General features: G+C 34.1%; 1 pseudogene; it reads right to left on the bottom strand.

Moving 5' to 3' along the window:
* Positions 1 to 517: 517 nt before the first annotated feature.
* Positions 518 to 7,768, bottom strand: part of LOC107957773 (aldo-keto reductase family 4 member C10-like) — a 32,445-nt pseudogene continuing 25,194 nt past the window's right edge.

Here is a 7,768-nt window from a genome sequence, read left to right as displayed (position 1 = left end):
ATGTAACTTTATAAAGAGGAACAGAAAATCAGAAAGAAAACCATTTGTTTGACTATATAGAGCTAATAACTTATGCATGAACTCGAATGTTGGATCACATAAACAACATTTTGCAAGAGAACAGAAAAGATACACGACAAATGCACTTATATGGGGGCATGCATACCCATGTTATGCTAGTGCCTAAAAACTTACCTAAACAATGCCCAGAACATCAATAAGCTTACACCTTGTAGAGGAAACAACAAATGCAAATAAAGATTATAGCACTACAATGGAATTTTCTCCACCAATGAAGATGGCTATTTCAAGCAAACAAATGGGTTTGAGTTTTAATTGATTTGTGCATTCATGAAGCTAAGAAGAAGAGCACAAATGATGTTTTACAAACAAAACACATTTGCACACATCTATATGAAACACCATTTGTTCATATAAAAAGTAAAACCTACAACTACAGATCAATTACAATGTTCTTCTCTTTGACTTTCTATCCATCGTCAACAAAATCAAAGTTATGCTAATGATGGCGACGCAATAGCAAATATTATAACTGAGCAATGACATGATTGATGTAAAACCGGGACATTATCCTTAAAACAACATGCTCACAACATATTAGGCATTGAATACAGCGTCATCTTCTATTTCTCGAATAGCTTGAAGAGGACCACTACCAAACATGAAGCCTCGATCGGAGAGATTGTTCAAAGGACCATCTCAATATAAAAATACCTGTGGTTCAATCCGATTCAAGCGGTTCCACTCATCATCTGACAGAGACTAGTTAAATATGTCAATGTTTTACTTTATCCTGTCGGGTTTCAGGCTACATGGTATAACACTGATTCCTCTTTGAAACCCCCACCATAGAATTACCTACAAACAATCAAAGCGGATGGACATGTCGAGAACATATTCAGACATGGATACAGAGATACAACCCTCCAAAATTTTTTTGAATACATGGAAAAAATGAGAAAATTTAACATACCCACATCGAACTTAGAGTCCAAGTAACATAGTTCTAATAAAAATGGCTGTTATGATCAACATTTGCTCTACCATAAATGACCGTGATCCTAAATGCTTCGAAAATGACAGACATGCTAAATAACCTACAAATTTGGATTCTTGTAGTTGTAAGTTATTTGATAAGAAAACCATGCACTATATATATGAAGTTTTAAATACATAAGATATCCCATGCCAACCATCATGCTGATGTTAAAAGAAAAAATCCTTGGGCCAATCCTGTTGCACATCTCATCGCATTTCCAAACACATCTATTATAGCCCAATCATGATAATACAAACATATATACTCATAAAAGCATAAGACTGTTCCTTTCACAGATAACTTTAATCAGTTGTAGGCTTCCCTTATTATATGGTGTCATTTTGTTGGGACGGAGTTGAATGCAACTCTTTTTCTCTAATGTTCAAGCTTTGTGTTACTTCTGTGAGTCTTTTGTCCACTTTGCTCAATGCAAGGTTATAGCATCTGAAAGATCTAAATTCGGCTACTAGAAAGTAGTTGGGCATACAAGACTGACCTAGAGATTCAACAAATTTAACCATAAGCATACGGGGAAGAGTTAGGTAAGGAAGCCCCTCCCTCTTTACTTTTGTTGTGAAATGGCAACTAGTCTTAAATTGTTTCATAAAGTCTGACACATTGATGCTTATAAGTGAATCCTACAATATGGATTTTTGTTTTCTCCCACAAAAGATACTGATATTCCCAACTCTTCTCAGTTTTGTTTCTACTAAAAGTATAGACTTAGTTTTGATAGATGATAAACACAAGCTCTAACCGAGCTCTTGTGTCAGGTCAGTGAATAGCTCTATGTTCAAGTAGACCCTAAGCCAGATGCATCTAAATTTTGTATCCATAAGCATTCATTATATACTTATGCACTCCAGACACCGGTAATAATCTAAAATAGTTCAATTGTGTTTATTATTGTACCTTCCACCTTATATCATTTTGACATTCAGAAATGATCTCATAAATCCGAAAACAAAGGGATAAAATAATTTGTCAATTACCAGGATCGATAGGTTGATATTTTACATCAATGAATGAGGTCAACATACTATCAACAAATTTGAAGTTGTTCATTAACCTAATTTAGGTCCGAAGAAACACAGAAAATGAAAGGTAGAATGATAAATAAAGTAAAACTAGAGGTGATATTGTTAATAAAAGGTATACATGCTCAGGTGTCTTTTTGTGCCTATCTGCTATCTCTCCAACAATTGAGAATTTCAGCATCGGTCCATGTACTAATCTAGACCTCCAAAATGAAATCCGAGGAGCTCCGGGTTCATCTTCCCCACCCGATCGACTATCAGACACTCTAAGACTTGAAGTAGGTACTCCCAAAAGTGTATGAGCCGATACATGGATACACTTCATTTGGCAGAACTTCACCAGCTCATCTTGCCTCCAAAAAGGATGCAACTCCACCTATAAAAAAAATATGAATTAGTTGTATAACTCAATGAATTTCGCTAGATATGGGATTCAGAAAACAGAAAGCAATCAACGAGAATAATAAAAGTCAATATCTGGAAAAGTATTACAAAATCGAAGTGACAAACAAAACGATGTGCATCAACTACAACATAAAAAAATATTCTAAGTCCATCAACTAGTAAAGTTTGCCTCAAATGTGCGGACTCGCATTCGAACATTGTAGAAAGGACTGGAGCTCACCAACTCCGTGTTCTTAGCCAGGAAAATAGATTTAGATCAAAAAGAGAACTTAGAAATCATCTCAAATTAAATGAATGCAAGCAAAAGTTCATAGATTTATGCTAGCAAATTTCACATTTGAGTCACCAACAATTATTCCAATGACTACACATTAATCAACATATGGAAAAATATGTAAGCATTCCTTTCATTTCACGGTAAGGTTCTCAGCAAATCTACAAAAAGTTCGAAGACTGTAACAAATGTAAAGTTAAAAAATGCGTGAAAATCTATCATACCTGATTAACAGCAAGTATGATTTTTGTGAATTTAATCAATCCTTTGATCTGATGAACACCGAAATTGCTAACATCGATAGCTTGAACTAAACCAGAATTGACTAGGCTTTCCATGGCCTTCCATACCTTCTTGAGGCGATTCAGAAACTGCCTATGCTCACTCTCACACTTCAAAGGCGGATCAGTTGCATCACCAAAGCCAGAGCTGTCAGGCAAATGCATCAAATGAAATTGATGCCCACATTGAAGCTTAGCCCACGATTGATCCCCATTATCAGTAACCGTTTTGAGGCAAATCGAGCATGAAACAGAGCCGAAAAACTTTCTTACATTTTTGCAATCAACACATCGCCTAAAATACAGAAAATAAAAAGCATAAAAAACTTGCAGAACAGATGAAGAAGGGAATTGGATGAAGAAGGAGAAGGAAAATGAAAACGGAAGAAGGATAAAGAATATGGTAGATGGGAGGAAGATTTTTCAGAAAATGTCTTACCGATTAAAAATCTGTAAGACATTTTCCCTAAAATACTCATCTCATTTACTGTGTTTTGTAAAAGATTTTACATTAGGAAAATATTTTCAGCCAAACAAACACTAGAAAAAGCTAAAAAGCTTTCCTAGAAAATGTTTTACTTCCAAACAAACGCACCCTCAATCTTTTTTCGCTTCAAATTCGTATAGGATTTCCATCTGTTCAAAGCAGCTTTCAGAAAATCACGAATTATCTTCACTTTCTCTTCAGTTTCTTTGACTAAATCAACTCCGTGAATCTGATTTGCTCTAAGTTTGGTCCAATACAAAGGCGTTTGGCACTTATGCCCATACAATGCTTCATACGGTGCCATTTTCAAACTCGATTAAAAACTATTGTTATAGGCAAATTCTACTAACGGTAAGTACTTTTCCCAACTACCTTGGAACTTAAGAACACAGCACCGTAACATATCTTCAAGAATCTGAATTACCCTTTCGGATTGACCATTAGTTTGCAGATGGAAAGTGATACTATAATACAATTTCGTATCCGACGCTTTTTTGTAACACTCCTAACCCGTATCTGTCGCCGGATGAGCGTTGTGAGACATTACTGATCATAATACAGTTCTTACAAGTATGCATAACATATTACAATTCGATTTTTTTTTCTTACGTCAATGTTCATATCTAAATCAGAGATTCAATTTTAAAATCTTATTATTATTGACCTGACATAATTTAAAACCTAATCTACGTCTATTAAACAATTTAGCTATATACTGAACATATAACCAATTAATAACTTGATTAACTGAATGTCAAACCAACTTATATAAGTTATGCATTTGTACAAAATTAAACATCATTTGAAACAAATTTCAATACATTTCTTTTTATTTATCATTGTGGCATTATTTTATTAATTTATATATATAATTCATAAGCCATACATTAAGGTTATCTAATACACCTATTTAATAAATATAAACACATAAGTAGAGGTAACTAAACATAATTGAATAAAGCTTTAAGGCAAGTCATAATTTTGGTTTGATAATTAACCATCACATAAGAGATGCAACATGTCTCATCGAACTCAAACATATTCCATCATTTTATCTTAAATTTGAGCCACAAATAACAAATCAATACCAAACATGGATAATTCGTTATAACCTTAGTCTGTCATTTAATCACGAATATTAATTTCTGCACAAGCTTTTAATATAACTGATTAAAAACATATTACATAATTTAGTAGTCAATCACGTATGCATCTTTATTGTAATACAACATGGCCGAACATTCTTCTTACTCTTATACACATTGTGCGTATTTACCCTAAATGTGAAAACCACACTTAACATTTAATTTCATATAAAACAATTGACTAAAATATGCATGGGACATTTTTATTACCTATTACATTTCATGACCAAATTTCATTACTAAAACCCCTAAACACACTCAAAAGATTTCATCACCGAATTACCGGAACTAAGTTTATTAAACATTACAACTAAAAAAAACATAAAAGAGTAAGACTAAACATGGTGATCAAATGCACATAGACACTAAATATATTAGTATAAAACACATCCAAAGCAACCAAACATACTTACGATCAATTTCTTCATACCTCATCCAAAATCATTAACTAACTTCAATATACAAACACATAACACAAAATATAATCATTCATGGCACATAGCATAACAATCAAAATGGACTCAAACCACAATTATGCCAAATTGAATTCAAGCATGGATTATAAGCCATTTTCGCATGGCTTTTATACAAAACCAAAGTTCGTTGTTTCAAAATACATTCCAGTCTATACATGCCATAATTTGAGTTCTAATATTTTAATACTGAAAATAGTCAATAGTGTGATAGACTTTAGTGACGATCCCCGAGCTTGCAACTTGAATCCAAAATCTATAAAATAGAGTAAACATGACACACAGAGTAAGCTATCACAGCTTAGTAAGTTATAAGCAAATAAACACTCCAATGATATCATCAACTTAATTAAACCAAGCTAAATTATAGTATCATAATACATTAGACCCAAACCTATGAAGTTCATATTATATATACTTATATATACATTCATTCTCAAATAATCACCTTGGTCGAATGCTCTTGTACCCAAATTTTAACATCCCAAAATAGGGCCTAATCAGAATAGTGGTTTTGGTACCACAAATCTGACATTGAAATATTTATTTTATGATTTTTATAAGGTCTAGAATATGAAAATATGCATGTGTTAAAGTTTCATTAGGAAATTCTATGAGTAAGATGTCCAATTAGAAAATAAGGACCAAATTGAATAAATTGCAAAACTTGGATTCTAGAAGAAATTTGTATGAAATTGATTTAGATTATTAATTAGGAGGTCTCAAAGATCAATTTGCTCAATTTTTAGATTTTTGGACACAAATGGGTTTGTATGGATGAAATTGGAAAGAAAGGGCCTAAGGGCATTTTCGTCATTTGGATAATTAATAAAATAAAATGGGAAAACAAGCCAAAAATCTGCTCATTTCTTTCATGTCGCTGTCGAAAATTTAAGGTTCTCCATAGCTAGGGTTTTCAAGCTTTTCAAGCACAATACTAAGTGCTCTTTAGCCTCGTTTTTTTATGTTCTTCGTAATTTTGAAATCCCGGAAGCTTGCTCTCTCCATTTCTACCTATATTTTGAGTTAGGATTCATGTTTACAAAATGAACCATGTGTTACATGTTTATTCTTTGATGTTTTATGGAGGAATATAAGAGTTGGATGTGTGTCTAGGTGATTTTCATGAAAACCCGTTGAAAGGACCAAATTACAAAAAGTGTAAAATATGTGGTAGAAATGTGAAATAATGGAAAATGTGGGCTACTATAAGAGGGAAAACATTTAGCAAGGCTTGGGTAAAGTAGAAATTGCATGCATTTCATTGTATGACTTGAGATCTTGCATATGTTGTAGAAGGTATTTAGTCCACTGATCTAAACTATGGAAAGGATCTAGCCCGGACGGGTGTTCCTTGAGTGATCGAGCCTACCGAAGAATATTTGTGCATTGTGGATTTAGCCTAGACGGGTAATCCGATTAGGGTCTGAATTTAGCCTGGACTTGTAATTTAGATCCGAGCCCATTAAGGGTGTTTGTCGCTATAAGGGATTTAGCCTGGACTGGTAATCCTGACATCACCTTATGAGTTAACATTACGGGGGATTTACCTGAACTGGTAATCCCGCCGTAAGATGTGAGGTTCACGGGAGTGCATACATGAGATGATCGCTCTTATGACTTGATGGTAAATGGATAATCCATCAAGATTTTTCGAGAAACTCAATGGAATTAATATGAGATATGAAAAAAATGAAAATTTTGAATGATGAGCTCATCTAAGAAAAACCACATGAAGTATTGTTATGGGACTAACATGTTGATTGAGTGTATGTGATAGGAAAATTATTTCATGCTTGTTGGTCATATTGCTTAATATGGATGTACACTAACAAATCGGTAAGTTTACTTTCTAGTTATTCGAGCTTACTAAGCATGTAAAAGCTTACCCTTCCCTTTTTCCTATCTTACAGAGCTCGAGGACTTGTAAAGATTGGAAGACAGTTGGAGAGTCAAAACACTATCAACTAGTCCAGCTTTGGTAAGCAGACACTTTTATTTTGTCCAATGGCACGTATAGGGCTTTTGTTTGTTTTGTTATATGTGTCATTTGATTTTCCAAAATGAAGGCATGTAGAGGTATATATATCTACTTACATATTGTTCTGGGAATTGGCTCATTTTGATGTAGGCTAAGACCTACCAATTTATGCATACTTATGATCAATTGTTTTAGTAAGGATCAAGTGTGGTACCTCACATTTAGAGACACATATCGCAATCATATCGCATGGGATAGCTTGGCCATAAGTGGTAATAAGTTATAATAATGAGCCAATCTTAAAGTGTTATGAGGCATAGAAATCCTTAATTTAAAGGGAATAACTGAGCATGTGTAAAACTGATGATATGAGGTTTGCATGCAGTGAGGTTTATTAAGGCCATGTAGGAGTATAGTTAGGCTTGGTTATGTGTTATGAAAATTTACAAAGGTGAGTACATGTTTAAGGGTTACCAAAAGCTTGGAAAATAGCCTATCATGGTCCACACGGGTAGACACACGGGCGTGTGTCTAGGCTGTTTGTGACACACGGACGACCCCATGGGCGTGTGGTACGGCCGTGTGCCCCCTGCACCTAGAAATTTCAAGTCAGAATGCATGCTAG

This window comes from Gossypium hirsutum, chromosome A11 (assembly GCF_007990345.1).
Source record: "Gossypium hirsutum isolate 1008001.06 chromosome A11, Gossypium_hirsutum_v2.1, whole genome shotgun sequence".
NCBI classification, from domain to species: Eukaryota; Viridiplantae; Streptophyta; class Magnoliopsida; order Malvales; family Malvaceae; genus Gossypium; species Gossypium hirsutum.
This window is presented reverse-complemented; position numbering and strand designations above follow the sequence as displayed.